The sequence below is a fragment of the Moschus berezovskii genome, chromosome 12 (assembly GCF_049115385.1).
Source record: "Moschus berezovskii isolate FMDL1 chromosome 12, NW_MosBer_1.0, whole genome shotgun sequence".
Classification (NCBI taxonomy): Eukaryota; Metazoa; Chordata; class Mammalia; order Artiodactyla; family Moschidae; genus Moschus; species Moschus berezovskii.
In genome coordinates this window covers 56,928,293-56,947,241 of record NC_142471.1, presented here as the reverse complement: position 1 = coordinate 56,947,241, position 18,949 = coordinate 56,928,293, and the positions used below count along the sequence as shown (strand labels likewise).

At 41.4% G+C, this 18,949-nt stretch overlaps 1 protein-coding gene across 4 annotated transcripts in view; it reads left to right on the top strand.

Moving 5' to 3' along the window:
* Nucleotides 1–18,949, top strand: part of SLC16A12 (solute carrier family 16 member 12) — a 103,825-nt gene that overhangs the window by 30,327 nt on the left and 54,549 nt on the right. The window lies entirely within an intron of this gene.

The following is an 18,949-nucleotide window of genomic DNA, read 5'->3' as shown; positions in this document are numbered from 1 at the left end:
CTGGAGTGGGCTGCCATTTCATTCTCCAATGCATGAAAGTGAAAAGTGAAAGTGAAGTCGCTCAGTCGTGTCCAACTCTTAGCGACCCCACGGACTGCAGCCCACCAGGCTCCTCTGTCCATGGGATTTTCCAGGCAAGAGTACTGGAGTGGGATGCCATTGCCTTCTCCGTTGGTCATCATAGAGAAGATTAAATGAATGACACCCAGGCATGCCATAAACACTATGTAAGCATCACTATTATTACTGTAAGGAAAACTTGTGTGGCTTTAGTCTAGTTGGTTTATCATTACCTTATGGACATCACAAATCATGTATCTGGCTGTTGTTCAGTTGCTCAGTTGTGTCTGACACTTTGTGACCCCATGCACTGCAGCATGCCAGGCTTCCTTGTCCTTCACCATCTTCTGGAGCTTGCTTAAACTCATGTCCATTGAGTTGGTGATGCCATCCAACCATCTTGTCTTCTGTTGTCCCCGTCTTCTCCTGCCTTCAATCTTTCCCAGCATCATGGACTTTTCTAATGAGTCAGCTGTTCGCATCAGGTAGCCAAAGTATTGGAGCTTCAGCTCGGGCTAGTTTTCCTTTATTGTCTATGTCTAGAAATTTTAAGGCCAACTTTTGTGACCTCCCCATAGGAAGTGGATTGATTTTATCTGTGTTAACATTCTCCCTCATTTTATTTTACACCTTTGCCTTAGTCTTTCCTTTTTATATCTTATCCTTTAAAAATAAAATGTTCAGATGTTTTATAGATAATTTACGTATTATATGTATTTGATGAAAACGTGGTAGATGGTACGCAGTTTTGCAACTGAATTTGTTCATGTAACTATATATCTGGAACAACGTCCCTTGTCAGTAATTATACTTCAGTAAATGGTATATAAATTAGAGATCATAGCTAATGTAATTAATCTCAGTCAGTCAAACTAGAAATGTTACTTTCCTGTTAAATTTTCAAATAGTACAGAAGTAGATAAAATGAAAATTGTACTTCTAGTTTTATCTTACGTAGGCTGTGTGCCTTTATAAATTTACGATTTGGGGGAATAATTACATAGTTCATATACATACATAAAATATAATGTATATGACCTTCTTCTGACCTCAACAGGAAGAAGTTACTTTATATCTTACTAGAAAGGGTCTTCTTTAAGAGAAACATTCTCTTAATGAAATCATTTTTTTTTAAATGTCTTTCTGATGTCTATACCGGTTTAATCCTTAAATCAGGAGCTGCACGCAGGATAGCAATAGCATATAATAGGACGTGTGCTAGGTTAGGAGTCAGGAGATCTGGAGAAAATGTTTATCAACATGACACATGGCCAAACAGATCAATCCTGAACAGACAGAGTGTGTATGTTCTTTAACTAAAGTGCAGATTGGAGGTAGAGGCACACAGGCCTCCTCTCCCTCAGTTCCCCTCCCTCCCCAGCTCACAGAGTGTCAGAACCGCCTGGAAATTCAGTGCTCAGCCTCCCTGACATGCAGCTGCAACCATGAAAGGAGTTTACTTCCTGTCCAGCAAGTAGAAAGGTAAGCTTAGAACCATGTTTTTCTCAGATCTTTCTGAATCCCTGAGCTCCATGCAGGTGGACCAGGCTCCTTGACAAAACATTGCTCTGTGGCTTGTATGACTAGACAGGTCTGAGCATTAGGGACGATGGTGTTAGCAAGTTAGCCGATGTCTCTGGGGTTGTCTCCAGGGTTATGTAGTCGACAGGCCGATAGCCTCTGTTCTCATCTCACTAATGGTTCTAACTTACTGTGTGATATCTATGAGTCCCTTTGTTGAGCATCGGCTTTTCCACTCTGAAAAATGAGGGTCATCAGGGGCCAATCATGTCATGTCATAAGTTTTGGGACACAGAGTTGTTAGAATCTCCAGATTTTTTAACCAAAGCAAGAAATCTGGATCATTGTGTAACTGTCTCATTCTTAACTATTGGAAACTGGTTCTGATTTCTAAAAAATCAGCGTGAGGGTCAAGCAGGTCATCTTGGGAGACTGTGTGTGGCCCATGGATGCCGGTTGATCATGCACACCTGATCTGGTGATTCCTAGGTCTCCTTAGGGCAATGGCAAGCCACTCCAGTACTCTTGCCTACAAAACCCCATGGATGGAGGAGCCTGGTAGGCTGCAGTCTGTGGGGTCGCTAAGGGTCGGAGACGACTGAGCGACTTCACTTTCACACATTGGAGAAGGAAATGGCAACCCACTCCAGTGTTCTTGCCTGGAGAATCCCAGGGACGGGGGAGCCTGGTGGGCTTCCGTCTATGGGGTCACACAGAGTCGGACACGACTGAAGTGACTTAGCAGCAGCAGCAGCAGCAGGTCTCCTTAGAACTCTAGTGATCTGTGGTTTTTGTCTTCTACGTATGTCTTGATTCAGTTTAACATGAACTGGCTTCCCTTCCAGAATTCAAACTCCAGGGAAATTGAATGAGGGGTGGGATCAGAAAGTGGGCCTATGTGGCATAGAGAATGTGGATAAGTGCGGCAAGGATGGTTTACTCTATGCAACTCTATGCTTCCCAAGTGGTGCTAGTGATAAAGAACCCAGCTGCCAGTGCAGGAGACAGAAGAGATATGACTTCCATCCCTGGGTCTGGAAGATCCTCTAGAGAAGGGCATAACAACCCACTCCAGTATTCTTGCCTGGAGAATCCCATGGACAGAGGAACCTGGTGGGCTATAATCCATGGGGTCGCAGAGAGTCGGACATGACTGAAGCAGCTTAGCACTAAACTATGCCACTGTGAATGCAGCTTTCTTGAGAGAGTGACCCATTCTCATTGAGTGAGGAAGTAGGGAAGTGAAACACGATCCTCTAAATTTTCTTAGTCCTGAGAGTTACCGTCATTACAGAGGTGAGAACCAATCAGAAACATTCTTTAATGTTCTGGTAGTGGTGGTGAGAATAATTGTAATTTATACTTTTTTTTTTTTTGCTCCAGAACCCTTTATTCTTTATAATGGATTGATTATAATCCCTAGTTTCTGATACAGTATCAAAGTGGACTTATGTGGAGTGCATGTTCTCTTGTATATATTACTTATTTATAATATTTTATTCCTTTTGCCTATGTATCCAACTCTTTTTTTCCTTCTCAATATCTTAATGCCACCAATCAGGTTAAAGACAGCTCCTAAATTTCTTGCCACTTGAATAATAAATACTTAAATCACTAAGAAAACTTTTGCTTAGAATTGATCATATCCTTTTGGAACTGAAAATGGGGTCCACCTGCTGCTCAAGAGCCAGTAGAGAGGCCAGGTTGGTGGAAAGGAGAGTTTGCTGTATTTTGGATGCTGGCAATTGGGGAGGAGGGCCAACTTCCAAAGGCTGATTCCCTCCACCCCAGTGACAATCAGTGGGCAAAAGCTATGATAGCCACAGGGAGAGGGCTACATGCAGAAGTAGCACCGTCAGCTCTGACAGTCATTTTGAAATAGCTCTTCAGTGGTCTAATCCAGAGTCATTTTGATTGTTTTGGGTAAAGTTAGTCTTCAGTTCCAGGGTTGGTTTGTTTCCATTTCTTTGAGGCCAGTTCTCAGAACTGTAGCAGCTTATGTCATGGCTGCAGCCTGGTCATCATGCAGTTAACTTCTTCCACATGGTGAGCGTTTTAGTATCTACAGGACAGCACACAGGATATGGCTCAGAATATTATCTTTAGCCCTTGAGGAGAAACTAAAGGTCCTTGACTTTGCTTGATGACTAAACTATTATTATTTGGTCTCCTTTGATTGTTTTCCTTTGTTCTACATTTTCTCACTTTGATTAAACATATTCTTTGGCAAAAGTTTTTCCACAGACAAAAGACAGGCAGAGGATGTGGAAGGCAAAGACCGTATGGTCTTGCTTCATTTCATTTTTGGTTTAACAAAAAGTTTAACGGTCAGTCTTGTTGGTACCCCCCACATCGTTGCCAGCTACCCTCACTTTGCGACGTTGGTTCAACCAGAGAGCTCTCCTAAGAACCTTTTATGAAGGTGGAGAGTGGAACAGTTCACAGAGTTCTATGAAAGTGTTTGAGGGAGTTAGTCTATTCTGGCCCTAGAACTTTGCATCAGTTTAGTTCAGTTCAGTTGCTCAGACGTGTCCGACTCTTTGTGACCCCATGAACCGCAGCATGCCAGGCCTCCCTGTCCATCACCAACTCCTGGAGTCCACCCAAACTCATGTCCATTGAGTCAGTGATGCCATCCAGCCATCTCATCCTCTGTCTTCCCCTTCTCCTCCTGCCCTCAGTCTTTCCCAGCATCAGGGTCTTTTCAAATGAGTCAGCTCTTCGCATCAGATGGCCAAAGTATTGGAGTTTCAGCTTCAATGTCAGTCCTTCCAATGAACACCCAGGACTGATCTCCTTTAGGATGGACTGGTTGGATCTCCTTCCAGTCCAAGGGACTCTCAAGAGTCTTTTCCAACACCACAGTTCAAAAGCATCAATTCTGTGGTGCTCAGCTTTCTTTATAGTCCAACTCTCACATCCATACATGACTACTGGAAAAACCATGGCCTTGACTAGACGGACCTTTGTTGACAAAGTAATGTCTCTGCTTTTTAATATGCTTTCTAGGTTGGTCATAACTTTCCTTCCAAGGAGTAAGCATCTTTTAATTTCAAGAACTTTGCTTACTGGTGTTCTAACTTGGCTGCTATGAGAATGACTGATCTGGAGAAAGCAAACAACCATTAGTTACAAAACCAGAGAGGCTAGTTACATTTTCAGTGTTTTGCTCTTTTTTATTTTTTCCTTTTCTAACTCCACAGAGATTAAGAAATAGAACTTTGCAAGTATCTTAGAAGATACTACCCCTTCAGCCCCACTTCTTGTGTGCTGGATCTCTTTGATCACATTTCCTTCCCCCAACTAGGTAGCCATTGTCTTAGGTTTTGTGGAATTCACTTCCTTGTTTTTCTTTGTATGTTTATCATTTTCGTGTACATCTCTAAATAATACAATTTAGTTTTAATTTTATGAAATTCATGAGGATGAAATACCACTGAGCATATTATTTGGGGACTTGTTTCTTTCACTTATTATTAGGTTTCTGAGATTCATCTGTATGGGTGCATGTTTCATTGCAATTTGGTATTCCTTTGTTCCAATTACTGATATTAATAGACATTTGGACTTTTCCAGTTTGGGGTTTCACAAAAGATGGCTGCATAAACACTCTCATACATGTGCTCTCATACATTTGTATATGCATTTCTGTTGATATACACTTAAGAGAGGTCATGTGGAAATCCTGTCTTTAACTTTATTAGATAATGCCAAGTGGTTTTCCAAAATATTTGTATCCATTTACACTTCCACCAATAGTAAATGAGAGTTCTCATTGCTCTACATCCTTGCCAACACTTGAGCTCACCAGTCTTGTAAAATTGTTTGTCAATGTGGTGCATGTATGTTGGTATCACACTGTGTGTGTGTGTTTGTGTTTAATTAATAGACTTTCTTAGAGCAGTTTTAGGTTTATAAAAAATTGAAGAGAAAGTATAAAGTTTCCATATACTCTTTCTCTGGCCCCACATGTTTTCCCCTTTTATTAACATCTTGCATTAATGTGGTATATTCAATACAATTGATGAACCAGTATTGATATGTTATTATTATGATTATGATTACTGGGTCAGGAAGATCTCCTGGAGAAGGAAATGGCAATCCACTCCAGTAGTCGTGCCTGGAGAATCCTAAGGACAGAGGAGCCTGGCAGGTTACAGTCCAAAGCATTGCAAAGAGTTGAACAGGACTGAAGCAATGTACTAAAGTTCATAGCTTACATTCAGTTCAGTTCAATTCAGTCGCTCAGTCGTGTCCGACTCTCCGCGACCCCATAAATCACAGCACGCCAGGCCTCCCTGTCCATTTATCTCGTGTTTTAATTTGTATGTTTCACTGCAGATAATGTTGATCATCTTCTCATGTATTCATTGGCCATTGGATTTCTATTTGTGTGGATTGTCTGTGCAAGTCAGTTTTCTATTGTATTGTCCTTTTAATCATATTGATTAATAGGAATTTCTTTTATATATTTGATATAAACCCTTTGTGGGTTATATATGTTGCAGATATATTCTGTTTTCTGTCTTGTCTTTTAACTCTTTAATCATATCTTCTGATGTATGAATTTTAATGCAGTTAAATGAATCAGTGTCTTCCCTTCGTGCTTAAGGCTCTTTGAGCTCTGTTTTAGCATTCTTTCCTTACCTCCAACTCATGAAGATATTATATTCTTAAAGCTTAATCATTTTGCCTTTCTTATGTTGTTGAATTGATTTTTGTAAATGGTGTGAGATTGGGAGCTGTGAGGATTTTCATTAACTTTGTTGGATACTCAAATATGGGACATGTTTTTATAGTGTTTTTTTATCACTTATTTCCTCCTGTTTCCTCTGTTAGGGGGACACCTATTATTTGACTATTTAATTTTCTGAACCAATGTAATTTTCTTATTCTTTCCAATATTCTCTTTGTGTTTTTTTCTACTTTATGGGCTATTTCTGCAGCTTTATCTTCCAATCCTTCCATAAAATCTTTAATTCCAAGAGTCATATTTTAATTCCAAGAGTTCTTTTTTGGTTCTTTATATAGCCTACCATTTCATGCTTCATTTTTACACTGTTTTCTTTAACTTTTTGACGATATTAACTAAAGTTGTTTTTTTTTTAAATTCTTTCCTGACCTTTCCTTTTCTTTCATGCCCTCAATTGTCATGGTCCTTGTTTCCTCTGAGTTGATTTCTCCATCCCCCTCCTGATTCCCTCTATCCTAGCTTATTCCAGAGGCTTTTATTATCTGTGATCTGTGGTTGTCTATTCATTTAAGAATGAGGTGCTGGAAGGCTGATTGGATGGAAGAATTGGTGAATTGGCAAACCACATTGTGAAGAGGGGCTCTGAATCCAGCAGTTTTGTTGGATATAATTCTTGCATCTCCCAAGTTAGTACCTTTGCTCTCAGTGTGGTCAGTTTCTCCAAAGATATATCTCAGTTTTTTGCCCCGATATTAGAAGATTGGCTGGTGGTGTTCTGGGAGTTAAATGAAGCCCATGTTTTGGGACAGAGTATTTCACCTTTCAGTATGGTTTTCATTTAACCTGTCTGTTGTCATATTGGGCTTCACCTTCCCCCTACACCCCCAACTGTATCTGCAGTTTCCAATATCATAGTGTGCAGTATTTCCAGAGTAAACACCTTTTTTTTTCTCCAGAGAAGGGGAGACCAATTTTCTCACGGTGTGAGGGGGAGAACTTTTAAAGAAAGTTTTATTGAAGTATCAGTGTGCATGCTCAGTTGCTCAGTTGTGTCTGACTCTGCTACCCCATGGGCTGTAGCCCATCAGGCTCCTTTGTCCATGGGATTTCCCAGGCAGAATACTAGACTGGATTGCCATTTCCTACTCCAGGGATTGAAGTATGTAGTTGATTTACAATGTTATATTAAAATTTCTGCTGTATTGCGAAGTGATTCAGTAATATATATGTATATAATATGACACACATATATATTCTTTTTCATATTCTTTTCCATTATGATGTGTCACAGGATACTGAGTACAGTATTTACAATAGAATCTTGTTTTTTATCCATCCTATTTATAAAATAGTTTGCATTTGCTAATCTCAAACTCCCAATCTGTCCCTCTCCTAACCCTCTCCACCTTGGCAGCCACGAGTCTGTTAACTATATCTGTGAGTCTGTTTCTCTTCTGTAGACAGCTGTATTTCAGTATTTTAGATTCCATGTATAAGTGATATCTTATGGTATTTATCTTTGTCTGACTCACTTCAGTTATAACAGTCTCTAGGTCCATCCATGGTGTTGCAAATGACATTGATTCTGGGGTGGTGGGGAGGAGGAGAACTTTAAAGATTTTCTGTCTATCCTATTTTTAACCACACTTGCTGCCTCTAAGAAGTCCTCTGTTCCTCCATTTCTGACTCTTCCTGCGATTCTGCAATTGGCTTACTCCTTATTGTATTCCTTCCCTGCTGGCTTAGGTTTCAGCGTTCTCTGGCTAAGTCCTATACCATCTGTTCATTTATTTCCCAGCTTCCAGTGTTTGGTTCACGTTTCTTATCTGCTGTCATCATCTCTCCTGTTCACTTTATCTTTGTGACTTGTTTCTTTTTTTTTATCCCTTTACCATCAGTGGCATTTTAGGAGAGAGCAAAGATAAACATTTATGTTCAACCTATAGTAAATTGGAGTCTGAATGTACCACAATTTATCCAGCTGATTCCCTGCAAATAGAAACTACTTCCAGTGTGTTTGTAGTTATAAATTGTGCTAATGCACCTTTATCCAAATATACTAGAGCATTTAGGAGAGTGTTACTATATGACAGATTCCTAAATAAATGTAGAAGTATTGGGTCAGAAGTTAAGTTCATTTAAACTTTTGATAGATGCTGAAAAATATCACTCCAAAAAAATGGAATCAGCTAATATCCTATCAACAGTGTGAGACAGAACATATGTTTTTGTTAATGAACTATCTGTATATGTCCTCTTTGATCCTTGACTGATTGGTTTCTTTGTCAGATTTAAAACATTTGCTTTATGTAATAATTCTGGCAGACTTTCATATTATATAATTGAAAAACTTGATCCAAAACATTGCTGTTAACAGTTCTTTAAGAAAAGAAAAAATAGTGTGTCAGTGATTGAATTCGTTTGCTAACAGGAATGGAGCCAATATAGTTACTTGGATTTTATTATTTCTACTGTATTTCTGTAGCTCTCAAAGGTTCAGTTTCCCAGGCATCCAGAACTTTTAGCATTAGAGGAAATGGATTAATTGGTACAAGTCTGTTTTGACAAAATTACTTCAGTGAGAACCCTGCATTTAAAATATCTGCTGTATGTTACAGACTCATTCTTCTGAACCTCCTGCTTCTGATGATTGCTGGCTCATCTGATTATTTGAGTGTTTGTTTAAGCCTATAAAACATTGGTAGTGCTTCCCTGGTGGCTCAGATAGTAAAGAATCTCCCTGCAACACAGAAGACCTGGGGTCAATCCCTGGATTGGGAAGATCCCCTGGAGGAGGGCATGGCAACCCACTCTAGTATTCTTGCCTGGAGAATTCCATGTACAAAGAAGCCTGGTGGCCTACAGTACATGGGGTCACAAAGAGTTGGACAGGACTGAGAGACTAAGCACGGCACAGTTACACAGTACAGTATAACTATATGGGTTGGGAGCCAAGCTGAAGAATTTAAAAGATGAATTTGACATCAAAAAACTAATCGGGAGCTTGGGTGCAAATAATGGAAATAAAAGTCAATGTGACTATAAGCAAAAAGCTAATTCATTTATTCACTGAACAGAGAATTCCAAGGGTGGGATTTAGTTATGGCTGATTCAAATGTTTACACAGTTTCAGAAATATGTATTTATCTCACTCCTTCTCTTTCCTGGGTTGACTTCATTTTAGGTGAGGTGTCTCCCAGTGGAGACAAAAATGGCCACCAGCAGCTCAATGTATCCATTCTATGACTTGGGATCCCATGCAAAGAAGGCACTTCTTCCCAATTGTTCCAGCAAATGCTGCAAGGCTGACTCTTACTGGTCTAGTTTGATTCATAAGTCTCTGAATGAATCATTGTGCCTCTAACCAGCCATGCCTCTCCAGGAACATGTAGGTTCCCAAAGCACATGATCTGAGAATGGGTAAGGTTCCTGATGGAAAACTGAGATGCTGTGGCCTAAGTGATTTGGCCTGGGATGCTGGGCAGAAAAAGAAGAAAAAATAAGAGATGATCATTACTTCCTCTGTTTTCCTCACTGGATCGTCTGAGGCTTAAATACAATAACAGTTATGAATAGAAAGTCCATTGCACTGTACAACAAATGTAAGTTATTCTATTTTATGGATGCTCAACCATGACAAAGTAGTATAGACTTACTAAAATAAATTATTTATAGATAATTTTTGCAAATTCATTTAGGCATGGCTGGGTTGTTCCCATTCTTATGCCTAAACTGCTCTTCTCTCTCAGGCCACATAAGATAAAGGATGACTTCAAGAGAAAATCAATAATAACCTTTAGTGGATAATCTATATACATTTATCATCATCTTTATAGAGTCTTATTTAAAGTGCCTTGGTCAATGAAGTACTAATCATGATGGATTATTCTATTTTGCTATATTATGGTTATGGTCAATTAAGATATGTGCAGCTTTAAAACATTAAAATTGATCTTTTATTCTTTTGTAAGTGTGACACCACAAACAGATGGAGCCAGTGGGAGGACATGGATATCATGTTAGCATCAAAGTGTGACAACATCTTCCAAATAGCTTCCTTCTTTGTCTGGGAAACCAATTTTGATACATTAAGTCCCCACATACATATTTTCCGAGAGCTCATTCATAAGTCCAGTTTGTTCGTAAGTCCAACAAAGTTAGCCTAGGTACCTGCTGCTGCTGCTGCTGCTAAGTCACTTCAGTCATATCCGATTCTGTGTGACCCCATAGACGGCAGCAAACCAGGCTCCCCCGTCCCTGGGATTCTCCAGGCAAGAACAATGGAGTGGGTTGCCATTTCCTTCTCCAAGCCTAGGTACCTAGTTAACACAATCTGATCTATATGCTGTGTTTGTAATACTTTTCACACAATAATACTGAAAAAACACAAAAAATAAAGACATTTTTAATCTTACAGTACATTACCTTGAAATGTACAGTAGTACAGTAGAACAGCTGGCACACAGGGGCTGGCATGGAGTGAACAGGCAAGAAGAGATATTGACTAGGGGAGGGAGAGGAAGTGGGAGTGGTAGAGCTGAAGGACTCTCAGCAATAGGAGACGGAGGGTGAGCTGCAATTCACTCACGCCTAATGTTGAGGGAATGCACGTTTACAACTTTGAAAGTTCGAAACTTGAAGGTTCATAGGTAGGGGACTTACTATATTATCTATGAATCGGTCTAAACTTTTCCTGACTATTTCTACTTCAATTAGTTTTGCCTCCAGAGATATTTTGTAAAATTTTTATGGGTCACAGTGATATTCTTGTTGATGTTGAACAGGCATGCTTTGCGGGTTGTATTGAAACTGCAACTCTTTTTTTTTTTCCATTTCCCATTTTCTCTTTAAAACTTATTCAGTGGAGACTAGCCCACCGCTATCTCTGGATGAAAACGTGAATGGTTTCTATAACTTTCTGTTCATTCTTGGTCACTTCAAGTCACACCATCTCAATTTAGAAATTAGAATATCTTGGGTGTTCATTGGAAGGACTGATGCTAAAGCTGAAACTCCAATACTTTGGCCACCTCATGCAAAGAGTTGACTCACTGGAAAAGACTCTGATGCTGGGAGGGATTAGGGGCAGGAGGAGAAGGGGATGACAGAGAATGAGATGGCTGGATGGTATCACCAACTCGATGGACATGGGTTTGAGTGAACTCCGGGAGTTGGTGATGGACATGGAGGCCTGGCATGCTGTGATTCATGGGGTCACAAAGAGTCGGACCCCACTGAGCGACTGAACTGAACTGAACTGAACCCATGCAAATGATAAAAATGTAAAATTTAACTTAATGCTGTCTTACCTTCTCCCCAGGCAGCTCTGCTATGAAGTTGGCTGTTTGGAGAGGGAGAGGGAGGCATCATCCTTCCTTTTTTTTCTGACTAGTGTTTCTTTTCTCCCAGCTTGTTGTGAAACAAAAAATATTGAGCTCCTCTAGGGCTTAGTTCAGTCGTTGGGGAGATTAGGAGACAGGGCACAATCTTACTTGGTATGTACGCTCTTTATCCAGGGGATGGTTTCATTTTAATTTAATTTTTTGCTTGTCCCTCTAGGCACAAGCACAAGGCATGAGGTGCTTCCCTGGCTGCTTGTGACCCCCTCAGTTCTTGGCTCTCTGGTGGTTATGGACCCTTGCTGTGCGTGAGAGAACCACTTCCCCTGCCTAGAGACCCTCTTGGGCAGGACTGTAAGGGCTTCCCAGGTGGTCCTCGTGATGAAGAACCCACCTGCCTATGCAGGAGATGAAAGGGATGCTAGTTCAGTCCCTGAGTCGGGAAGATCCCCTAGAGGAGGGCATGGCTACCCATTCCAGTATTTTTGCCTGGAGAATCTTATGGACAGAGGAGCCTGGAGGGCTTGCAAAGAGTCAGACAGGGCTAAGTGACTCAGCAAGCATAGATAATGGCTCCAGGCAGCTTTTTCCACAGCAAAATCTGCCATGACCTGTGGGAAACTTTCCTGGATCCCTGGAGTCCTCCTGAAGGAGGGAACGTGCAGTTACTATTGCCTGAAGTGGGCCACTTTTCTCTGTGCCAGGGTCAGAGTCTTTTTCCAGCTATTCTGGTCCCCTGGGCCTGGAATCTGATCCTCCTCCTCTGTGCTTTCAAACGCAGAGTCCCAGCTAGGCCCTGGATTCCTTGACACCCTCATTGTTCTAAGCTTGAGATGCGGGTAGAACCATCCCCCGTAAAGAAATTATCTCTAAAAAAAAACAAAACCCTCTTTATATTTTGAAGCTGCGACATGGCTTGTGGGATCTTAGTTCCCCAACCAGGCATTGAACCGGTGGCACAGCAGTGAAAGCTCTGAGTCCTAACCACTGTACCGTCAGGGAATTCCCCAAAAGCCTCTTCTTTAATCTTCACTCTCCCAGGCTTTTTGTATTTTCAAAGCTGAGTGAGGAGCCCAAGAGATATGAAATGGGGGGTTTTTTGACGTAAATTCTGAAGATGGTCATCTGGCTCATCACTATATAATTTCACATTCATTTTATCTCATTACCTCAATTGAAACTTTATTTGAGGTATAGTAAAAATAAAATTTTATAGTAAATAAAATAAAAAAAACATAGTTATTGTCTTTAGCTACTGGTAAGGCATCCTGAAAACCCTTGGGATTTCCTGAGTGATTGGAGTGAACTTTTGTTATATTTAGTTGTCATTGTTTAGTTGCTAAATTGTATCTGACTCTTTGTGACCCCACGGACTGTAGTCCACCAGGCTCCTCTGTCCTTTGGATTTCCCAGGCAAGAATACTGGAGAATGAGTTCCATTTCCTTCTCCAAGGGATCTTCTTGACCCAGGGATTGAACCAGCATCTCCTGCACTGGCAGGCTGATTCAGATGGGAATACCAGACCACCTGACCTGCCTCTTGAGAAACCTGTATGCAGGTCAGGAAGCAACAGTTAGAAATGGACATGGAACAACAGACTGGTTCCATAGGAAAAGGAGTACGTCAAGGTTGTATATTGTCACCCTGCTTATTTAATTTATAAGAGTACATCATGAGGAACGCTGGGCTTGAGGAAGCACAAGCTGGAATCAAGATTGCCGGGAGAAATATCAATAACCTCAGATATGCAGATGACACCACCCTTATGGCAGAAAGTGAAGAGGAACTCAGAGGCCTCTTGATAAAAGTGAAAGAGGAGAGTGAAAAGGTTGGCTTGAAGCTCAGCATTCAGAAAACAAAGATCATGGCATCTGGTCCCATCACTTCATGGGAAATAGATGGGGAAACAGTGGAAACAGTGTCAGACTTTATTTTTTGGGGCTCCAAAATCACTGCAGATGCTGATTGCAGCCATGAAATTAAAAGACGCTTACTCCTTGGAAGGAAAGTTATGTCCAACCTAGATAGCATATTAAAAAGCAGAGACATTACTTTACCAACAAAGGTCCGTCTAGTCAAGGCTGTGGTTTTTCCCGTGGTCATGTATGGATGTGAGAGTTGGACTGTGAAGAAAGCTGATCGCCCAAGAACTGATGCTTTTGAACTGTGGTGTTGGAGAAGACTCTTGAGAGTCCCTTGGACTGCAAGGAGATCCAACCAGTCCATTCTAAAGGAGATCAATCCTGGGTGTTCATTGGAAGGACTGATGCTAAAGCTGAAACTCCAATACTTTGGCCACCTCATGCGACGAGTTGACTCACTGGAAAAGAGTCTGATGCTGGGAGGGATTGGGGGTGGGAGGAGATGGGGTTGACAGAGAATGAGATGGCTGGATGGCATCACCGACTCAATGGACACGAGTTTGAGTGAACTCCGGGAGTTGGTGATGGACAGGGAGGCCTGGCGTGCTGTGATTCATGGGGTCGCAAAGAGTCGGACACTATTGAGCGACTGAACTGAACTGAACTGAGCCACCAGAGAAGCTCTTTTAAGCATACCTGAGTTTATGCTAATGAGATAATTGGGCGAGGCATGGGAGGGGCTTGATAGCTTCAGGGTGGGGCTGGTCTCCAGAAAGAATCAGTGATCCGTGGATTTGAACTTTCAGCCCTACTCACTGATCTCCTGGGAGAAAAATGAAGTGGGGCTGGAGATTGAGTTCTATAAAAGCTCTTGAACTAGAGATTCAGAGAGCTTCTAGATTGGTGAACTTCACATCCACTTGCTGGGAGGGTGGCACACCCTAAGTCCACAGACAGAAGCTTCCAACTCAGGACACTTTCGGACCTCGCCCTATGTATCTATCTGACTGTTCATCTATATCTTTTATAATAAATCAGTAAAAGTAAGTAGTGTTTTTTTGAGTTCTGTGAGCCATTCTAGCAAATTTTAGAACCTGAAAAGGGGGTGGTCACCCAGAAATCTAGTTGATCAGCCACAGGTACAGGTGCCCCAGGACCTGAGACTAGCATGGGACAGTCTGGTAGGCTGAGCCCTGTAATTTGTGAGATTCAAGCCCATCGCTCTTTGATCTATTTCTTTGCTATTGAAGAAACTCCCTACTTTTTAATTCCTTTTCCCATGAAGACTCTTTGTATCTTGAGACAGTTTAGTTATCTGACTCTTCTGAGATTGAAATATATATTATTTGCAAGTGAACAGAATTATAAGCAGCATTATGGATGCTGATGTTTGATACAAGCAGGATTATATTTTTCAGTTTATTCCATTTTCTCCTTGATGATGACCAGCAATTATACTGACTTTTATGATCATAAAAGGACATTGGACTGATATCTTTAGGGGTGAGTTAACAATAACTTTTATACCTTTTTTAGCATATCTGAAATAACAGACATTATTAAATATTCACAGGTATAAATACATGTAGTAAAATACTGACTCAAAAATATAGTGTGAAATATATATCCAAATGATATTATCCTCTTAAAAGTAGCCTTAGGGATTTTTATGGTCAGCTATCATTGTTCATGATACTTTAGAACTTTCATTTTTTGAAGCTACTTAAAATTTTTAATTTATTCTTTGGATATCCTCAATAATGTCTGGTCTTCAAGAAGGTGAATATAATTTTTGGAAACATCAAAGGTCATTGGGAACCAAGTCTGATTTGCATTATTAATAATCAAATTAGGCAGTACTGTTGGGGTCAAAATACTTTGTTTACAAAATGATGAGCACGAATTCCTTATTTAAATGACCTGGATTTGAAAACAATACAAAGAGTAATTTCAAAGGATTTTTCAGACTATAATGCCATTATAAAAATACTCAAATTTTTAGAAATGAGTATTTAAAAGTAAGGAGAACAATCACCTTTTCTTTTCTCTCAAAAGACTCCTTTAAGAGGTCATACAGTAGCTTGTGCCAACAGGGGTGTAAGTTGGCAAAATGACTTCCCAGTCACTTTGCTGACGTGTCAGTTCCCATTTCTGACTCTTGTCACATGAAAGTGTCTACTTATCCTAGTGTTGTGCAGAATAAGTTCAACCAGATCTTGATATCTCTGGGTATAGTTTGTATCTTAGTTCACTATGAGCTCTCAGCATCCTGGTCATCCTTCCTCTGAACTTCTTTTATTTTTTTGTTTTCATATTGTGGCACTCAGGAGTCTTCACTGTGTCCTGTAGGACCTTTTGTTGTGGCATACAGACTTTCTAGTTGTGGCACTCGGGCTCTCTACTTATGTCTCATGGGCTTCAGAGCATGTGGGCTCAGTAGTTGGCAGCACACGGTCTTAGTTGCTCTGTGGCGTATATGATCTTAGTTCCCCGACCAGGGATTGAACCTGTATCACCTGTATTGCAAGGTGGCCTCTCAACCACTGGGCCACCAGGGAAGTCCCCCTGCTTCCTTTTCATGAGGGAGGTGGTTCTTTGAAAATCCTCCAAACTGCTCAGAGGAGTATCTTTAGATTTCTGAGGCATCCTTTGGTGGGACTATCGCTGTTAGTTTGTTATCACTGCTGCTGTCTCAGTCATAGGTATTGCGGTGACCCAACTAATGAAAGCCAGCTTGTTTTCAAAGTCTCACTGAACCCCTTCCACGACCTGCCAGTTTTGGAAGCGGTGGGTTTGGCTCCTAATAAGCCCTTATTAGCGCTTTTTATAGACATAGCATTAATTCGGAAAGGACTGAAATTCTGCCATATAAAATTATGGTACCATGATACCAAGCTGCACTGATGCTGAAGTGCAGGTATCCAGATCCCATGCTTCTTAAAAAATTATTTGGCCGCACCAGGTCTTAGTTGCAGCATGTGGAATATTTAATTGTGGCATGTGGGATCTAGTTCCCTACCATCGACTGAACCTGGGGCCCCGGCCTTGGGAGCATGGAGTCTTAGCCACTGGACCACCAGGGAGGTCCCTCAGATCCCTTTCTGAATGACTATTAATGTCTGTGACTCTCCTAGCACAGTGCTTGGCCCACAGATAAGTGCTCAAAAAGTAGTGTCTGCTGTTGTGATGATGATGTTCACCTATGGAATTAAAATGTTGAGTTGTCTTTTTTTGCTACACCATCCTGGGCATTTCCTTTAAACACCCAATGCGTCAGCCGGATGTTATTTCCCTTTAGAGGAGCCTTGTTGCCTTTCCCCAGGATGGCAGTGCTCACTCAGAGGAATCTGACCCTTTGTACCGATCCCACCGAGCCCAGGCCTCCTTCCCAGCCAGCTGTCAAAAGGTTCCTGTGGCCGTCCACCCGCCCCGAAGCACTGCCCAGTGGCAGCGAAGGGGTACGCATTTCATTCCATAGTTCCGTGTTTCATCCTGAGTGTCTTTTGACCTGCAGGGGTTGATTCAGTACCAGGAAGCCATACACATCTCTTCTGGAACATTGTGTATCCACTGTTTTTGGATCTAAGACCTTTGACCTGCTGACTACAAAAGCAGCTTTTCCTCGGGGAATCACATTATCCCTGTTAGAAAGCAAGGGAGGAAAAAGAAACAAAGCCTTGTGGAGGCCTCCTCTTTAATAACATTCATTTCCTTTTCTCTTTTTGTTTCTAAACTTATTTCTGTTCCATGTCAGTGTCACGTAAGTGACATGTATATTTCCCTCTTTTGTTTGTTTTTTCTTCCCCAGAAGGATTTAATGATGCTTTTGTGAATCCTGTCTCTTTCCTTGACTGAGGGGAAGGGAAGCCCATTTCCCAGTCTTGGTGGACTTTTTCTTTTTCAATTAAAAAAAAAAAGTGAGTCACAGGGAGCTTTTACATACTACCTCAGACCCTCCTCAGGGCCAGGCAGTGAGAATGCTGCATCTTCCCTACAGTACAGAAAGGGGAATCAAGGAACTTATTGATTAAAATCTCTTTTGGCCGATTGCCACAAATGCTAGAGATTTCTGCCTCTGCTTTAGTTTATTTTACCTATTGGGGAAATCCTGCTTGTTGCTTTTTATTTCTTTTCTTTTAACTGATAGGGCAGTGTTTTCACTGAGTAGAAATGGCTTGCCAAGAGAGTATACATTCCCAAACACATTGATATTTTTTTTCTTTTATCCATTCAAAGGATGAATTAGGCCTAGGAGAGTCACTGATATGCAAGCCTGTATTATGCTACGTGCTAAGTCACTTCAGTCGTGTCCAACTCCTTGAGACCCCATGGACTATAGCCTGACGGGCTACTCTGTCCATGGGATTCTCCAGGCAAGAATACTGGAGTGGGTTGCCATTTCCTCCTCCAGGGGATCTTCCCAAGCCAGGGGTTAAACCTGAGTCTCCTGCAGCTCCTGCATTTCAGGCAGATTCTTTAGCACTAGCTCCACCTGGGAAGCCCAAGCCTGTATTGTAGTTGTATGTTTTTATTTGTTGTTTGAGTTGCTAGGTCGTGTCTGACTCTTGCAACCCTGTGGACTGTAGGCCGCCAGGCTCCTCTGTCCATGGGATTCTCCAGGCAAGAATACTGGAATGGGTTGCTATTTCCTTCTCCAGTTATCGTTGTAGAGTCTGATGTTCAAAGCTGTTTCCACTTAATTTCTTTAATTTCCCCAGGATGCACCTGCTGACCTAGTGAGACCACTCTCCTTTCTACATGAAAACACACCACGCTTAATGCTGCTTCTGTGCTTTGACTCATGTGTTTCCTCTCCCTTGTTTCGTTCTTCATTTCCCCTGCTGTGTTTCTCCACATGCCTTCTGAAACTCTGTGCCTTTACGTATACTATTTCTCCTGCCTGAAGCACTCTTTCCACCATCCTGAGTTGCTCTCCCCCAAACCTGTCTCTAGTGTCTTTGGTTGCAGGAAACATCAACTCATTAAAACTGGTATAAGGTAAATGGGAACTTTTATGGAATGATAAACGGACAGGAGGAACATGGACCATAAAGAAGCTCAGGTGAATTTAGGGCTGGAAGAGCTATACAGCTTTCTGAGCAGCTGGAATCAGGGCCTGAGGAGCCACTGGAACTAAATCAAATAACTCCTCCATCTCACCCTCTCCTTCTGCTACATGGTTGCTTGCTCTGAGCCTAAACCAGAGTTTTCAACCTTGTCATAATTGACATTTTGAGCCAGATAATACTTTCTTTTTGGCAGAGCTGTCCTGTGTACTGTAGGGTTTAAGCAGCATCCTTAACTTTTGTCCACCCGATGCTGAAAAAAGTACTCTGACTATGATGGCGGAATGTGTCTCTAGACGTTGCCAAATGGCCCCTGATGGATCATATTGTTTCTGGTTGAGAACCATTGGTCTACCTGGAACTGCTATCTTCCTCTTCTGGTTCTTAGCTCCTCTGGGTATATACAT